This window comes from Natator depressus, chromosome 6 (assembly GCF_965152275.1).
Source record: "Natator depressus isolate rNatDep1 chromosome 6, rNatDep2.hap1, whole genome shotgun sequence".
In the NCBI taxonomy this organism is placed as follows: Eukaryota; Metazoa; Chordata; order Testudines; family Cheloniidae; genus Natator; species Natator depressus.
Window position 1 is genome coordinate 113,545,862 of NC_134239.1, and position 19,224 is coordinate 113,565,085.

Below are 19,224 nucleotides of genomic sequence, written 5' to 3' on the forward strand. Positions count from 1 at the left end.
TTGAGGGTCCCCACAGGAAGGAATTCCCAAGTGTGCCTTCCTGGGTTCTAAAAAAAGGGGGTTTGCATTTGGTTGGTGGCAGCGTTTACCAAGCCAAGGTCAGAGAAAAGCTGTAACCTTGGGAGTTTAATACAAGCCTGGAATGGCCAGTATTAATTTTTAAAACCCTTGCAGGCCCCCACCTTATGCACTCAAAGTGCCAGAGTGGGGAATCAGCCTTGACAGCCCCAAATACCTTTGTTGTAGAATAGAAACTTTGTTCAAAAAGTCTCTATTTGATTAGAGGTGTTAGGCCATTTTTTCTGACCATTAACAGTCTCTGACCCTCAAATATTTTATTTCAATTTTGTATGATGAATTATGGAGCCCTGGCCTGGCCATTTGGGAACAGAGAAGTCACCAAAGTGGTCTCTTAGTAGACGAGAATTGGTTGATATTTCAGTGTAGGGACGAGACAGAAAGTTTATTGCTGCTAACCTCTATTTCAAGCAGAGCTAGGTTCACAGAGAGTTTTTTCCCTTACTCTGTCTGGAAGAAAATAAGACCTGGATTCATAGATTTTAAGGCCAGAAGGGACCATTGTGGTCATCTAGTCTGACCTCCTGTATAACACAGGTCATATGAGTTCTCTGAATTAATTTTCTATTCAGACTAGAGTATATCTTTTAGAAAAACATGTGATCTTGATTTAAAAATTGCCAGTGATGGAGAATCCACTACAACCATCAGTAAGGTGTTCCAATGTTTAATTATCTTCACTGTTAGAAATGTGCACTTTCTTTCCAGACTGGATTTGTCTAGCTTCAGCCATTGGATCTTTATCTGCTAGACTGAAGAGCCCCATGTTTCTGTTCCCCATGTAGGTATTTATAGACTGTGGTCAAGTCATCCCTTAATCTTCTCTTCAATAAGCTAAATAGCTTGAACTCCTTGAGTCTATCACTATAAGGTATTAAGTATCAGAGGGGTAGCTGTTTTAGTCTGAATCTGTAAAAGCGGCAAAGAGTCCTGTGGCACCTTATAGAGTAACAGACGTATTGGAGCATAAGCTTTGGTGGGTGAATACCCATTTCGTCAGATACATGACGAAGTGGGTATTCACCCACGAAAGCTTATGCTCCAATATGTCTGTTAGTCTATGAGGTGCCACAGGACTCTTTGCCACTATAAGGCATGTTTTCCAATCTTTTAACCATTCTCATGGCTCTGTTTGAACCCCCTCCAATTTATCAACATGGACAGAGCTGGCAAATTCCTTTTTTGAAACCTGATATTGCATATCTATCCAGCATTTTCTGAAATTAACTTGGCTATCAATGCCAACATCAAGCTCAATTGTTGCTTAGAGTGGCACCCAGGATAGGGGTTAGTTTCAGGTGTATACCCAGCAGGAGCTTCTGGAGGTATTATGCCTTATGCAGGTAGAATGTCTGGATCATACCAACTGTCATAAATATAAAGGGAAGGGTAACCACTTTTCTGTATACAGTGCTATAAAATCCCTCCTGGCCAGAGGCAAAACGCTTTCATCTGTAAAGGGTTAAGAAGCTAAGGTAACCTCGCTGGCACCTGACCCAAAATGACCAATGAGGGGACAAGATATTTTCAAATCTGGAAGCGGGGGGGGAACAAAGGGTTCTGTGTGTCTGTGTGATGCTTTTGCCGGGAACAGATCAGGAATGCAAGCCTTACAACTCCTGTAAAGTTAGTAAGTAATCTAGCTAGAAAATGCGATAGATTTTCTTTTGTTTAATGGCTTGTAAAATAAACTGTGCTGGAGGGAATGTATATTCCTGTTTTGGTGTCTTTTTGTAACTTAAGGTGGTAACTTAAGGATTCTCTGTGTTTTGAATCTGATTACCCTGTAAAGTATTTACCATCCTGATTTTACAGAGGTGATTCTTTTACCTTTTGTTTAAATAAAATTCTTCTTTTAAGAAGCTGATTGATTTTTCATTGTTCTTAAGATCCAAGGGTTTGGGTCTGTGTTCACCTGTACCAATTGGTGAGGATTATTAGCAAGCCTTCCCTAGGAAAGGGGGTGTAGGGCTTGGGGAGGATACTATGGGGGAAGATGTCTCCAAGTGGTCTCTTTCCCTGTTCTTTGTTTAAAACGCTTGGTGGTGGCAGCATACTGTTCAAGAACAAGGCAAAGTTTGTACCTTGGGGAAGTTTTTATCCTAAGCTGGTAAGAATAAGCTTAGGGGGTCTTTCATGCAGGTCCCCACATCTGTACCCTAGAGTTCAGAGTGGGGAAGGAACCTTGACACCAACCAACACCAACCAATTGCACATTTCACAAGAAAGCTAATGAAGAGGTAGAAAGTGATAATCACTATTAGAGTTTGCATCCAAAATTACATTTGCAAATGAACTAGGTCTTGCTAACATGTAAATTGCAGAGGACATGTTAAGGTGTTCATAAATGAAGAATAACACTGCTAGATCCAGGAGCATGTTGCACATTAAGGCACAGAACCTGGTCCAATGGAAGGCATACATAATATAGTGCAGAAAAATAAAACATGATTTTCAGCTCTCACTCATTTGGCAGGATGTCTGAATTTTCTTATACACCTCTCCCACGTAATTCTGAATGAACATCTACATTTCATTAATGTACATTATTTCCTTCTAGGAAAGAGCGGAGTCTGTTTGAAACTTTGCCACATGAAGGTGAGATAATAAAAAAAATGCTGTTTCATTGGAATAAAGTCACCTGCACCGTTGTAAACCTCGTAAACTAGTATTTTTCTTGAGCGCCATATTTCAGCTTTGGTGGGTTGATGGACCACTTCTGCCTGAGCTTCCCTTTGCACTGCTCCCTTACCTGTGTTAGCAAGAGGCTTGTGATACTTTAACAGGCAGCTGGGGCTCCATGAGGGAGCTGCCATTGAAGCAGGTATGCAGAATGCCTCCACTCTGCCTGTGCACTATGCGGGAAGACCCTGCAATAGCTCACATACATGGTCAACATGAAGGGAAGCAATGGGAACCAGCCTGAGAAGCAGGTATTGAATGCATGTTTGTCCAGCTCCAGTGGCAGAAACAGCCCATACAAGTAGCCCAGGCAGGTTGTGGCTTCTTTTGTAGCCCACACACTGAGTAGTAGCCACTGGGATTCAGCACTCCAGCCCTGAGCTCAGAGGCTTTTTTCTACACAGCAGTTGGTTAGACATACACATGGTAGCTCAGCTCAAGGTAGCATCTGAAAATAGTGGTGTGGCCATCATGGCATGGGCAGTGGCTCAGGCTAGCTGCCCAAGGACATAGCCAGGGAGCTGGACAGGATTGTACTCAGGTGGCTAACCCGAACCACCACCCATAGTGCTATTTTTGTGCACTAGCTCAAGAAGAGCTAGAATGCGTACATGCACCCATACTGGGAATTACACCTCCCAGCTGCTGTGTAGCCAAACCCAGAGAGTAGCTGTCCCTTGCCAGCTCCTCTGTACTATAACCACATAAAGAAAGAATACTTAGGCTTTAGGTAGATGAAATGAATTTTGCCTATAGAAGAGAATAAACTCCAGAGGCACTTTAGCTGGGGAATGGAGAGGGTGTGTTCAGCATCATGCAGAAGTAAGTCCAAAGCTTGTAAATTCCCTTTTATTTACCCTAAAGAAAATTCACATGAACAAAAGATGCTGTGAGATCACTTGCTGCTGCAGCTTTTTTGATAAGCAGAAAACAAGAAGGATAAATCAAGATCAGATATGCCAGGTCTGGATGTATTCCCCTTTTCCCCATATCTCTCCCGTCTAAATTCCTAGGGGGCAAGTAACTGTGTACGAACTGGATTGACAGTGTGACTGATGAGTGAGTACATTTTTGACTGTGCACCTCCATGCTCCCTCTAAAGTCATTAATTATTCTATCTGACATAAGCAGTGCTCTCAAGTTGGTATTTCTAAGATAAGTGATTAATTTCCTCTCCTCCAGATAGCTCATTAAGACATGTTTTATTACAGTAAAAAGTTGCTGATGAATTAATTAATCAGGTAAAAACATTTTTGTGAGCATTTTTTTATCTTCCATACATGGTTGCTGTTGTCCAAAAAACTAATTACTGTATATTTAAAAGATGAGCACCACCTCAGTGTCAGAAATGTTTTGTTTATATCTTGAATCAGACACAGAGACACGTCTGGAAAGGGTCTGCCATGGGATCAACATTGCCACATTCCAGACAAATAGAACAAGTTAGAATCGCCGCTGTCACAACAGCTCATAACATCTGCAGCCACAAGGGCTACAGATTTCACAAGCATACTTCACAAATGCACAATCTTCCCATTAGATGCTACAAACCAGATAAAGATTCTATTCTGTTTTTATATTATATTATTAAATTATTATTAAAAGAATAATAATTATTAATATTAATAATTATTAATAATAATAGTTTGACAAGCATTGCCCCAGGAAGGCTGCCCTCTGATAACTATGGCAAGTGTCCCGGCATCAAGCATTCAGTACTGACACTGGCATAATTACCATAAGTACCACATTTTGGAAAAGGGTTCTTATGATAATCACTATATTTAAGAAGGTGACAGTCACTAGTTCAGAGGGCCTCTAGACAAAACACCCTAACTGTCAGCAGCCTGTCGAATATGCCTTTCTTTGCAACTACCTGCAGCAGGATGAATCTCTCAGCACATCTCATCTAGGAGTATCTTGACATTTTTCCACTTTTTGTGGGGGAAAAAAACATTTTAAGTGCCTCCATTCTGGAACCAAATCTGTCTTGTCTTCCAGGAGATTACAGGCTGAGAAGCTGCAGTGGTGATTGACATTAATGAAGCAGTTATCACAAGACAACTGAATGTCATTAACATGTCCAAACGCATTGACCTCTGTGTTTTGATAGCCCAAGAAAAACAAACATTTTCCATTCCACTCACAGCTGAATTGAAGTCAAGACTCAGCGGAGAGAAAACGTCTTTTTAAAAAATGCTGGCATTTCTTTTGCTTTTCAAAACAGCAGAAGCAGAAGCTATCAGTGACTGACAGACTTCAAACATCACACACTAGGCTTAGGATGAAACTGAAGCTTCTGGCTGCAACAAAGGAAAACAACATTTTTAGTACCCAAAAAATAGCAGGGGAGGGAATGATTGTGAACCTAGGACATGCATGGCCAAAATGGCATATGTTGATGCTGCTGTAATGTGGCTTCGAGGGAGACTGGGTGAGTGGCAAGGATGGTCAATACACTTTTGAGTATCCAATGCCAAATTCTTCCAATTGTTGTGTGGACAGAACTAAAACCCAAGCACTGTATTTGATGCACCCCAGAGGTTGTCCTGGCATCAGGAAAGATGATAGGCCAGCATCACAGAGTTGAAGACAATCTGAAAGTAATGTGGAACACTGGGATAAAATAAAGGAGAGGAGAATTGAAGGGAGAGCAGTAGAATGGGAAATCATTGAGTCCGACTGAGCAAAACTGGAGCTAGAGTGAAGTCCTAATGCTGCATCTCTTTTGATAAAAGAGGCCATTGTGGACGAAAACGGAACATTATCCAACCATTCTCTTGCCCCTGGAGCTTAACTTGTTGCTGCTCAAACTAAAGCATCATGCCACATGATAGGCTGAGGTCATGCAGCCAATGAAATCTCATCCAATTCCATAAACAATACAACACTAGATCTGGTCAGTACTTGTGTGGGAGATGGACAAGGCAAACACAGATGTTGCAAAAAATAGTGATGATTCCCTAGGTTTCGTTCTGACTGTGAACTAATCAACACTCCAACATTTCTCTAAAGGCTACTGGGCAGCTGAAGGTGCTGTCAGATGAGACTTAAATGCAAAGTTTTAGCTCCTTATGGTCATTAAAAATCTAATGGCCCTTTGCATAAGTGTCAGCCTTCCAGTCATATTCCAAGTCTTCGAAAGTAATTATTTTCTGGCTACCTAAATTTCCCCTGCACTTTCAATTAGATAAACTATTTGCCATGTCCCTCCTGAAAACAACTTGTATTATACTCCTGAGGGATTTCTGCGCCAAAAAATTAAAAATTCTGTGCACATTTTGAAATTCTGCATATTTTATTTGTTAATAAATAAATGTGGAGGGGAATGCAGGCCACTGGCTGCATGGAGGTGGGAGATCACCCTGGAGCCCACCCCACCCCCTGCTAAGACATACACTCGGCTGCACCCAACCCTGACATGACACATACAACACAAGGGCCAGGCCTGCCCCAGAAACACCCCGGCTCCCTGCCCCTCTGCACCAGGCACACCAAGATAGCAAGTGAGAGAGAGAGTTTTGCACACACACTCAGCCCTGGCACCCAATCCAGTTGTGGGGAAGGCTCACCTCAGAAGGATCCAAGTGTGGAGGGGCTTAGTGTGTGAGTATCCAAGTGTGAGACAGGGGTGAGAGAGTTCTGTGGGGGGCAATCTGGGTATGGTGGGCTCCTGGGGGGCTCTGGGTGAAGGGGATCTGGATGCACAGGGGGTCCTTGGGGGGTTCCCAGTGCAGGGGGGTGGGACTTGGTGGGGGAGTATGGGTGCAGGGGGTATAGCTCATCAGCAAGGTCTGGGTGCAGGGGGCTCAGGATAAAAGGGGTGAGGCTCAGCAGGGTGGGGGTTCTGGGATCTCAGTGGGGGGTGGTTGGATGCAGGGTTGTGAGGCTTGGCAAGAGAATCTGGGTATGGAGGGACATTAGATGCACAGGGATTGGGCAGATGAGGGAGCACCTACCCATAAAGTGACCCCTGGGGGCAGGTAGCAAAGGGGAGGGGTGTGGAGCTTCTGCAGCTGGGGGAGTGTAACTGGGTTGGCACCCACCTCCCACGAGTGCCCCCTTCTGGTTGGGTGTGTCTGCATTCTTTAGTTCTGGTGACCCCTTTCAGTGTTTCTCAGGTGGGTTTGTCAGTGAGACAGTGCTTCGGCTGAGTGACCCTGTCTGCCTCTTAACCAGCACAAACCCCTTCTGGGATATACCCCTCTGATGGTGTCTCTTTCTAGCCCTCCCTGAGCTTTGGTCTTTAAGTAGTCCAGCCCCGGTATGAGGCTGTATTCCCAGGGCTTCCTCCCTGTAGACACTATCTTCCTGCAGCCCTACCCAGGCTCAGTCCCTACTCAGTCCTAGCAACCAGCCAGGAGCTCCCTCAATACTCCCCGGTCCCTGCTAGCAAACCATCTATGGCCCAGCTGCTTTTCCAGGCAGCCAGGCCTGCAGTCCTTTCTTCTCCTGCTCCAAGCAGTAACTGACTAGTGGTTTGCTCTGCAGCACCTTTTATATGGCCCTCCTGGGCCATGATTGGCTGCTTCCCCGGCAGGCACTCTAGCCTGCTTGGAGGACCTCTCCACTGCTCCTTCCCTGGGATGGGTGTGGCAAAACCCTGAGGCCTCCAGCAGGGGGCCTTTGGGCCTAGTCCACCCCATCACAGGGATGTTTCTGGGGGGGGAAGGTCTAACCTGGCCCCAGCCCCGGCCACTCCTTGCAGGGGAAGAGGAATTCCCATGTTCCCCACCCCCAGCCCAGCTGAGACTAGCAGCTGAGTCTGGTGCAGGGTAGGAGCCACTGGCCAGGTGTCCCTAGCCCCGCCCCATCCATGGTGATTTACCTCTCTGCCAGCTGCTCCAGGTGCATGAAATGACACACCCATGCTGCTGCAGAGGGCATATGACCACTCTTGTGGCTTCCCTTTGCTTCCCCATCAGAAACCATTTTTCTGCAGAGAAGCAAAGAAATTGGGGGGGGGGGGGACATGAATTCTGCGTATGTTGAAGTGGCGCAGAATTCCCCCAAAAGTAAAGTTACAGTAGTAGTGTCTAGACAGTGTAGCACAGTGTTGTTGTGTCTCAATAAATACTGTGGTTGAAATTCTGACCCTATTCAGATCAATGGCAAACCTTGCAGGTAGTTTCATTTCTATGGTGGATGTTGCCTGTGACACACAAATATTATCAAGCACTTTGGGATGGAAGCTTTTCTATAGCTACAAGATGTTTTCACCATATGGAAGAATAATCCAAAAACAGCCAGATTTGCAATTTACCCTTGGTAAAAATACTGCACTTTTCACATGTTGAAATGTGTTGATTGCAGGCATATGGGACCAGCATCACAGCCGGTGTAAAATTAGTGTGGCTACATTGACTTAAATTGAGTGCCAGTGATTTATAGCAGCTGAGGATCTGGCTTACAGGCCTGCTTTTCAGAGGTGTTGAGCAATCACAACACTCATTGGCTGACTTGAACAATCAGGCCAGTGTTTTTCAGAAGATTAGTAGGATGCTTTCTAATCCTAATATGACTTTGAAAAAGAATTTCAGCCTTTACTCCCTTTGGCTTTCTCCTTTAATCCACTTCATGCACAACCACTGACTAATTTGTATCTTAAGGTCAAATAATTTCCCCAGGAGATACTCAAGGTCAGTAATCAAAGGCCCATCACCAAGTGAGCTGAAAAACAGCAAAGACAATCTCTCTTAAGTAAATTGTGTAATATTTTCAAATGAGTGCTGAAATATTAATCAACTCTATTAAATATGTTTGAGGCTGCCAGGGTTGGGGGGATATCAAAAGATGCTAGCTCTGTTCATTATAATTATATGAAGCCTGAATGATATTTTAAACAAAGTTGCATCAGAATCCTGGGCCAGATCCTCTGCTGGTGTAAATCAGCATATTTCCATGTACTTCAGTGGAGCTTTGCTCATTTACACCACCTGGGGATCTGACCTGCCTGTCTTTAGTAGTTTCTGTTCCACTTACAGAGGCACATTCACTAACAGTAGCTAATGGATAGTGCGCCAATTACTCTGCCATGTACTTGCTCTATATGTGACATATTGTACCATGCATTGATTTTTAATCTGCTCAAAATAGCATTTGTCATGCAGGGTGAAAGTCTGATGTGAGAAATAGCCTCTTCATTTTCCCTGACAATTATTAACACTGAGCAAGTCTTCATTGCTCATGCCGTAGGCAACATTTCCTGCCAAAAATAAATGCAAAGAACAAGAAGAGAGCTAGTTTGCAAAATTAAACTCTGACTTAAAAGTGCATAAATCAGGATGTGGGAGAGGATCCTCAGCTCCTGTAGAGTGGAGTCGCTCCATTATGCTAATTTACCCCAGCTGAGGATCTGGCCTATGGAGTGGATGTAGGCAAGAAGGAACCCATAACAGAACAGCAGACCCAGCTCACTCTTGTCCTGTGCATAGGGGGTAAGTTGCAGCTACAATAGGAAGAGAAGGATTTTGCCCTTAATGTGGAGAGTGAGAAAAGAATAAGGAGGGGAGCACATAAAGAGCCGTGAGAAATTGTGGTACTTGCCATGGAGGGCTTTAAAAGTGCATGTCTAGAGCATTGTGGGATCAATATTCCAGATACAGCCTCCTGCACTGACATCTTCTGATTTCCCAGAGAAAGCCCACAAGATGGGCTTTACTGGGACAGTCCATCATCAGCCCATGGCGGGGGATTATGGAGATGAACGACCCCTGTGGAAGCTTCTATTGGACCTGAAGCAGACTGGATGCCTCTGGGGGCTGTTGTGGAAGACACAGCAGCAGCAACCTTGGATACAACCTATAACAGGGTGCAGGGTGCACTTCCCCCCTCTGCTGGCCCAGCTCAGCTCACCAGGGCACCACGTGAACAGGGCCACAGCACCACCCCACTCCACTGTCGTGGCCTTGCACATAAGGAGCGCAAGGGCTTGGACTGACAGGCCTGTGTGCTGGGGCTCAATGGAGAGAAGACTTCTGTGTCCTCTCCCATTCCTTCCACATCCACTCAGGACTATGCCACAAGCTACCCCTAAATGTTCAGCATCCCATTTCCTATCACAGGGCTTCCAACGCACCTTGCTGGCTGATCAGTCACACTGCTGTATGCAATCTGAGGAACAATAGAGAAGATGTAGCCAAATTCACAGCTGAAGTCAATGGAGCTAAGCTGATTTAAATCAGCCAAGGACCTGGCCTGGTATATCATCTCTTTAGGCCATTATAAAAGAAGAAAAAAGAACCCTGATAATAGTTTACTGACTATCCTTTGAAATGTGGCTGATAGTTTTCACCCCAATGGCAAAGTCCAGGAAATTATAAAGCCATCTGCATTACAAAGCCTGATTTCTGCATCCTTTGCTAAATGTACCTACCAGTATTCTTTGGTGAGTTTGATAGCTGACACATGTTGGCTGGCCCCAAATTATCCAATAGCTCAACAGCTATGGGCATTGGATATGCATCAGCCACTGTCACTGAATTCAGTTATTGGTAATCAACAGAAAATTGCCTGGACCTATTTGGCTTTGAAATCAAAAAGCCCATGGGCTTTCTGAAGGTCAGATAACTCCCAAATGTCTCATGTCATTATTGTTTTCTTATCATTAGCCTCACTTGCAGTGTTGTGGGGTGTTTGCCAAATGCTATCTCATTGCATTTCTGAAAAAGAAGTGTTTCACAATATATTCCCCATCTTGTCTGAGAATTATTAATTTTCAATGTAGGGAAGGTCAATTAATACGTTATATTCAGGATCACAGATTTAAAAATCTGTACAATGTAAGGTAACACAGACAGGTAAGGTAATATTGATTATTGCTGTAATGCAAGTAGAAGACCAGCAGGCCAAAGGCCTGTAAAGTAGTAGCTTAGCCTGACTAATCAAGTCCTAGGTTGGAGGTTGACATAAGCAAATGACAAACAAGTGGGTCTTATGTCAAAAGATGAAGTATAGTGATCAACAAGTGCAGTAAGTCAGTTGACTGGTATGAAGTAAGAAACTGCAAATGCTAGTTATTGATATTTTAGGGTATTTTAAGGAACACCAAAACTCACAAATATCGACTGCAACAATGCTATAGCAATAATTGATGGAATTGCTAATGCACATGAAGTAAATGGATAAGTAACCTAGAAGACGTGGGGCTCCTAAAAGAAGTGAAGTGTAGAAGTGCAGACAAGGAAAAGTGGGTTGAAACCATTATGAATATACATAAGATAAGATGGGCGTTACCGTAACACATTATAAAAGATGTTACCTGACATAAGTGCTGGGAGAGACAGCAGGAAGACAACCACATTCCAACACTCAGGTATCCCCACAGAGGGTGGTGTGAGTAATGCAAATGCTGGATGTTCTGTATCACTTCTCTCTCCTTTGCAAGGCTGGAGTTTGTGTATTTTTTAGGGCTGTCAAGCGATTAAAAAAATTAATCATGTGATTGAAAAATTAATTGCAATTAATCGTGTGATTAATTGCACTGTTAAACAATAATAGAATACCATTTATTTAAATATTTTGCATGTTTTCTATATTTTCAAATATATTGATTTCAATTACAACACAGAATACAAAGTGTACAGTGCTCACTTCATATTTATTTTTGATTTACAAGTATTTGCACTGTAAAAAAAAAAACAAAAAAAATTGCATTTTTCAATTCACCCAATACAAGTACTGTAGTGCAATCTCTTTATCATGAAAGTTGAACTTACAAATGTAAAATTATGTACCAAAAAACTGCATTAAAAATAAAACAATGTAAAATTTTAGACCCTGCAATTCCACTCAGTCCTACTTCTTGTTCAGCCAATTGCTCAGACAAACAAGTTTGGTTACAATTTGCAAGAGATAATGCTGCCTGCTTCCTGTTTACAATGTCACCTGAAAGTGAGAACAGGCTTCTCATGGCACTGTTGTACCGGCATTGCAAGATATTTATGTGCCAGATGCTCTAAAGATTCATATGTCCCTATATACTTCATCACCATTCCAGGGGACATACATCCGTGCTGATGATGGGTTCTGCTCGATAACTATCCAGAACAGTGCAGACCAATGCATGTTCATTTTCATTATTTGAGTCATATGCCACCAGCAGAAGGTTGATTTTCTTTTTTGGTGGTTTGGGTTCTGTAGTTTCCGCATTGGAGTGTTGCTCTTTTAAGACTTCTGAAAGCATGCTGCACACCTCATCCCGCTCAGATTTTGGAAGGCACTTCAGATTTTTAAACCTTGGGTCGAGTGCTGTAGCTATTTTTAGAAATCTCACATTGGTACCTTCTTTGCGTTTTGTCAAACCTGTAGTGACAGTATTCTTAAAACTTCTACTGACAGCCTCTTTATAGGAGGCTGCTGAACGCTGACAGTCCACAGCATGCTAAAATATATTTAACATTGGGAGACCAAATGGACAAAATGCCAGTTACAGATTAGGCTACCTGCACAACCTAATTAGATAACCCTGGTGCTCAGCTACTGTAAGAGACTGTTGTTATTGTTAGTCTAACTAGTGTCAGGGGGCTTAGAAGTTCTGTGAGGAGTTTTTTTAAAAATGTTGCATATGATGAATAAAATAAGAATAATAATAGTACACCAGCAAATCAGTCATTCATACTTGAGGGGGGAGAGAACTGCACATTTTATGGGGAAGACAAAAAAATGCCTTTTCACATGCTTGTATGCAATGTTGTTGTAGCTGTGTTGATCCCAAGATATGAGAGACGAGAGGGACAAGACAATATCTTTAATTGGATCAGCTTCTGTTGGTGAAAGAGAGAGAGGCTTTCAACTCCACAGAGTCTGGGAAAGGTAAGCAGAGCGTCACAGTTAAATACAAGGTGGAACAGCTTAAACATAAGGAGTTAACACATATTGCAAGAAACCATTCAGAATGAAGTGGGCAATTAATACAAGAGCAAGTTAGTGGATTACAGATTGTTGTTGTAATGAGAGAGACAACCAGTGTTTCTATGGAGTCCATGATTTTTCGTGTCAAGCAGAGTTATTAGTTTAAACTCCCAGGCTCGTCTCTTAAAGGTATTGAGGACGAGGACTGAGAAGTCAGATATGGAGTGATCGTTCTGTGACAGTGTTTGACATAGGTGATAGGGTGTTTTTGTCTTTTATCATTTTCTGTCTGAGTTCATTCAAGAGCATTGTGATGGTCTTATTTCATAGTTTCATTTGTGTTTCCTAACCATGAACTTCGTGTTGTGTCACTGTTCTCTGACTCTGGGTTATGTTCTGAAGAAAACTTTCAACATATAAAACCTTGGGGCCTGCAGAGCTCAGGGAAATTGGTGATGGGAGACAAAGGCTTTCCTCCCTGAATAACTGATTCATGTCTAACTCTACATTTGATGTCTTACTTTAATCACTGATGGTGAAACAGAAACAGATATTTATCTAAAATGTCCATGAGTAAGAGAGAATGCAGAAGGTGATCTGGAAACTACCCTGAAATCAATTTATTTTTAAACTTATATAGTTTTCAATAGGTGTGGTTCAATTAGTGAAATCCTGGGCCCTCTGAAATCAATGGCAAAAATCACATTGGCTTCCATGAGGTCAGGATTTACCCAATTTGCCTATCTTCATTCTCTGAGTTGTCTCAAGTGGACGCAGTATGTTTCCTGTGTTCCACTCTTGGGCACTGACTAAAATGTTCATGTTCCATTCCAGAGTAGCTGCATGTAGGTGAGGGATTAAGTGCTTCCTTTATATGAAGGACAATTTTTTTCCATTCAAAGGTCTATGTAAGGCTCCTATTGATTTAAGTGGGAACTCTGGATCCACCCAATAACATAGGATTTGGCTCTCAGAAAGCTTTCTGGACAAAAAAAGGTGATACATAAATGAAAGCTATTCTTTTTATTAACCTTTTACTCTAAATTTAGTGCCAGATTAAAATTAAAAAAGGGACTATTTATGTTTACACGGCCAGGTGCCGATATATTTATTTTTACTGAAGATCAGAAGACTGGATTTATTAATGCTATTTAGTAATGGTGATTATATTTATCTGATAAAAAATGCCCATTAAAACACCACTTTAAGAGCATGCAAACAGCATACATCTGAAATGAATTCTGGTGTTTAAAAAAAACAAGGACGTTTAAAAAATTCAAATCCGTAGTTTTTTGTTTTTACAAATAGCACAGCAAAATCAATATTTCAGCACACTGTGATATAAACTAAAAACATTGGTCTATTAACATCTTTTTATTAGCGTGTCAATTGCAATGCACCAAATTTACACATATGGGCAAAGAAATTGTTTCCTGAGAATGTGCAAATTGCTACTTCACTGCATGTAAATGAAGTGCTAATTGCTCTTTGCAAACAATATTTATGCAAATTATCCCCCTACTATTTGCATAGCTGTGTGGATAATACATTTACATTTGTCACACTTTTTTTCTCCAAACAATCAGAGAGTGCCTGGACAACAGGACCTGGGCTATTCCTCATTTGCTCTTCAAAATATTTTGTGTAGACACTGAATGGGTGAAGAATGGAAAGGCATCTGAAGTTAGTAATATTTCTTGACCCAGAAGAGCAGAAGATTTTAACCAGCTCTGTTATTCTGGTTTATTATTCACAGAGCAAGATATTTGCAAGGGACAATTTATGTCAACTTTTGCCCCCCCCCCCCTTTTTTTTTTTTTTTTTTTTTTTGCTGTTTGTCCACAAATATGTCATGACATTCTCCAATGTAGCCATTTCTTGAAATTCTTTGCAAAGTTTTCCTATGAGTCTTCAGATTTTTCCACAGTATGTGGGGTATATTTACAGTTTGTGCAGTGTTGGTTAGTTATTCCTATGGTATGCTTTCTATTCCCTGATTGGATGGCTTCATGCAACTAACCAACACAGTGAATATTACACATTGTGAATTTTTACAGACAGATAAGCTATTTGAAATTCACTTTGGACAAGCATTTGAGTGTGTGGACAAGAGTCATTTTTCATTCTATTTTGAATAAATATTTGCAGATTTTTTTCTACAATTCACTGAGTTTTAAAATTTGGTCCCACTCTTTTTGCCAGCTAACTTCTCTAAAGTCAAAAGATTTAGTCTAACATTACACTGGCATAAGTGAGAACAGAATTTGATCAGTTAAGGTACATCTCTTTTGTCGCTTTCATGAACATTGACTGGAAATTTGAGCCTCAGTCCTTGTAAATCTCTCATCTACGCCCAAATATTATGCTCCCCAAATCTAAGGATGACATCATGACTCGTTGAAGTCAGCAGGAGCTTTGCCATTGACTTCAATGAAGCCAGCATTACACCCTAGCAGTCTAAAAGCTTTACACTTCTACTCTGATGTAGTATGCTATTTGTTTCGCAAAAATTTTTTTTTCATTGCCTATGGGAGCTCTCTGCCAGTCGACCCTCTTAAGCTTATGTTCAAGGGACTGCAGTTAAACTATAGGGCTGTAAATTCTGTAGGCCGGGATTTTCAATGCAGCATATGTAATTAGCCATTCAGCTGCCATTAAAAGTCAAAGCAAGTCAGGCACCTCACAGTTAGACTCCTTTAAAATCCTAGCCACCACAGACATATACAGGAGTAGCTGCACAGAAATCAGTGACGTTAGACCAGTGTCAAACCAACGTTAGGGAGAGGCAACTCTGTCCTATATAGATAGATATAGATATATAAAATCAGAAAAAAGGGTTTCCTTAGTATTTTTTCTGCACTTTCATAATTATGTTAACACATGGGACGATAACTTGGCTGAGGTTTCCTCAACTAGGGAGCATATGTCACAAAGATATATATACACATACGTGCAACTTCTTAAATGGAGAGCTGACAACATCATGAAAATGCTTTCATATCTGTAGCCATACTTCTCAAAGTATAGTCATTTGTCATTATTTGTTAAGGGGCCTGATCCAGCAAACACTTACGTGCTTACTTTGACATACAGGAGTTGCCCCATTAAAATTATAGGGACCACTCACATGAGTAAAGTTAAGAACATTTGTAAGCTTTTGAAGGTTTAGGCCCCTTAGAAAAATACTTTTACCAGGCTATGGAAAGTAAAAGGGATTCTTCAAGATTTAGTTGGTGCTGGTCCTGCTTTGAGCAGGGGATTGGACAAGATGACCTCCTGAGGTCTCTTCCAACCCTAATCTTCTATGATTCTATGATTCTAAGTGGGCTTCAATTGCAACCAGCTGTCTCCCCTAGTTAAGAAAGGAAGGTAATTTTTTCATTTCTTAGGGGAGTTGCTTGGTTCTCTTTCCTTATTATTTAAAGCAATAAGATACCTCTATCTAGTGCTTAAGAGGCAAGTACAATACAAGTGTAAAATACACACTGGAGGTGTTTGGGCCACATGTCCAGCGAAGAAGTCAGATTTGTTTGTATTGCTCTCTAGAGGCAGACAGGCTGAGTACTGCTGGCAATGCCATATGGCCTGCATTATCCTTTCAAGTTTCATGTCTGTTTTTGGCAGATAGTGGGCGTGCTGTCTATGCCCGTAGGATAAAATGTCAAATCCTTCCTCCGTTAGGGATGTTGATAGCTCTGCTCTCTCCTACAGCTATACAGTTCATCCACAGTCTGATCAGCAGTCGAGGGCTCCTTCTTTAAGTTGGCCGAATTGTGCTTTCAATGAGATAACTTGTTCCCAAGCATTGCTTTTCTGTGTTATTGCCAGGGTATAAAACTCATATCCCATGAGACGCCTGCATTGTAGCATGCGTTGAAAAAAGAAAATGAACAGTATGAAAACTACTTTTAAGGTATCTCTCTGCAGCGTATGCTTTGTGAGACAGGATGCATTCAAGTGTAAATAATTTTTGCTGAGTTAGCAGGCTGCCTCCTGGATAGAAGTACACACTGGCTGCAGTTTCATTACACGCTAGCAGGATCGTTGCACATGTCAGCATCCTACTGGCTCTAGTGAAGTGTTCTGCAGCCTCACAACTTGCTCAGTGTCACTGGGAAAATGTGCAAGCTAGGACTGGGAGGAAAATTTCCTGTTGAAACATTTTTTTCCAGTGGAAAGTTGGATTTTTGACTCAATGAAAGGCTTTCCTCAAGAAAAAAAATCTTCTTTGGAAAACTGAAATGCAAACATTTTTGGCAGAAAATTGAAAAATGTCAGGGGGCTGGCCAAAAATGTTTCCGTTTTCGGCAGTTGACGAATTAAATGTTTTGGGTTTTGGTTGCTGAAAACAGAAAAATTAGAGAGGGTTTTTTTGTTTTGTTTTGCAGGGAAGTAAGAAAACAGTTTTTCAACAAAAAGTCAAAATTTTCCATAAAAACCTTTTGACAAACACAAAAATGTTTTCATTTTTGTCAAAACTTCCCATGGAGAAAAAAAAAAACACGTTCTGATCAGCTCTAACACAAACAAAACGCAACGGCAAACCTGACACACACACACAAACAAGCGTCATTTCTTCACAGCTTTCATTTTAACCAAGTCTTTGTTACATGGGATCTGAACATAGTTTTGAGAAAAATAGAAAATCAGATATAAAAAAGAAGAGAAAAATCACTCTGGTAGCCTGTACTAGTTCACTGAAGAAAGAAGATGGCCCTGAGCTGTGAAGACTGGAGCTTATGATTGAAATGGTGCTTTTTCCCCCTGCTTCTCAGTCCAAATTCCCGTTGTTCTATACAGAGTTTAAAAAAGAATTCGCTTATTAGGATCCCCACCAGGAAGAAAGGGAAGCTTTCAAAAACATGATACCAACATTAAGCAGGTTATAAAATAATATTAACATGGACTTGAAAAAAAATTACCCAACAAATAAGTTATATTCATATATGTATATCTATATCAGGGCTGGATTTAGGGGCAGATGACCCAGGCAAAAAGAATCCAGCCCTGCAGCACTGACTGAAGAGGTGTCTTCATGGGTGATAATGTCTAACTGCAACATAAACTGTGTTTATTATCACATCTTTAATTAATCCAGAGAACATATGTTAATGTTAAATCATCTTCAGATCTAGGAGTGTTGTGAAAGTCTAGAGCCATATGGCCGTCATTGAAAAACCCTCTAGAAAAAAAAAAGCACATTGCCTCATACAGCCCCCTCCCACCGAGGTTAGGTGCACATCACAAAGTTGTATGCAATCCTAGAGCTACCAGAGTAAAATTCAGCTCTGTGCTGAGGGCCAACAAAAGCCCAAAGCACCACTTAGATACCACTTAAGTTCTTCAGTAAGAGTCCATGTGGCACATCTAAGAGACCTTGCAGACCTAGGGGAACTGGGGTTTGGTGGCTTTGTCCCTTCCCAATTCTGGGCTGCTCTGTAATGCTTGGAATAATACAGATAGCCATGTCTAAGTTACAGCAGCCTGCCCCAGCAGTCTATAGGCCGCAGCGCTGCTCAGAACCTCCATAGGGCTATGTGCTGTGGGCTCACCCCTTAAGCCAGGACATGAGGAGATGACAACTGATGGAAGACAAAATGCACTTCTCTCCAGTTTGCCCTCACAAAAAAAAAGAAAGGGAAGGAAGAATAGAGGACATGAGAGGGCATCTTTAGGAGGCAGCCTTATGGCTGTCATCACTAGTGTCTGCACCAGCTCAATCCTCCCCTGGCTGGGCCCAGAGCTTGTAGAGCCCCTTTACACCACATTGAGCCTTTTACCCCATATAAAAGGGCTGGGACAGGGTTGAGGATCTCACCCCTTCAGTTTTAAATAGCAGACATGGACCTGTAGTTTAACCCTGTTGCTGTCTACTATAACAGTCCCCGCCCTGTAGCACTTAATTTATCACACTCTTGTTCATAATAAGATCATTTCCACATTTTCAATATACTAAGATAAACAAACGTTACAATTACACTGAAACACACTGAGAATTGATCAGAACCTGGAATACAGTCATACAGTGCTGGTACAAGTGGTGTGTCAGGGTCAGGCAGGGAGCAGGGAGTGGTCATGATGAAGCTCCGCTCCGCTATACCTGTGGTGGGTCCAGTATCAGTGGCGCAAATCAAAGCTTCCTGGCAGCAGCTCTAGCTGTTACCAGGCCAGGGCTGATCCTGACGCATTCCTCCCCTCTCCTGCACCAAGTGGAGCTCAGGCGCAGGAGACAATCAAGCTCACAGAGATTAGTTTTAACCATAAAGAGAAACCAACATGATTGTGTAAGACAGAGGTAGTCAATATGCAGACTGCGGACCAAATCTGGACTGCCAGATGCTTTTGAACGGACCCTGAAATCTTTTTATTTACTTATTTTTATCATTATTGTTATTATTTTCTCTGGATTCTGGACCTTGACTATACCTAGGCAAAGAAATTTGGACCTTGACAAAAAAGAATTGGCTATCCCTGGTGTTGTAAGATAACCTCCCCTTCCACCCTGCTCTCCCTCCCATTCTACCCACCAGCTGGTAAATTACACCTATTTATGCCCACTCACCAATGTACAATTTACACTGCCACTTGGATTATCAGTGAGGGCCAGAGTCT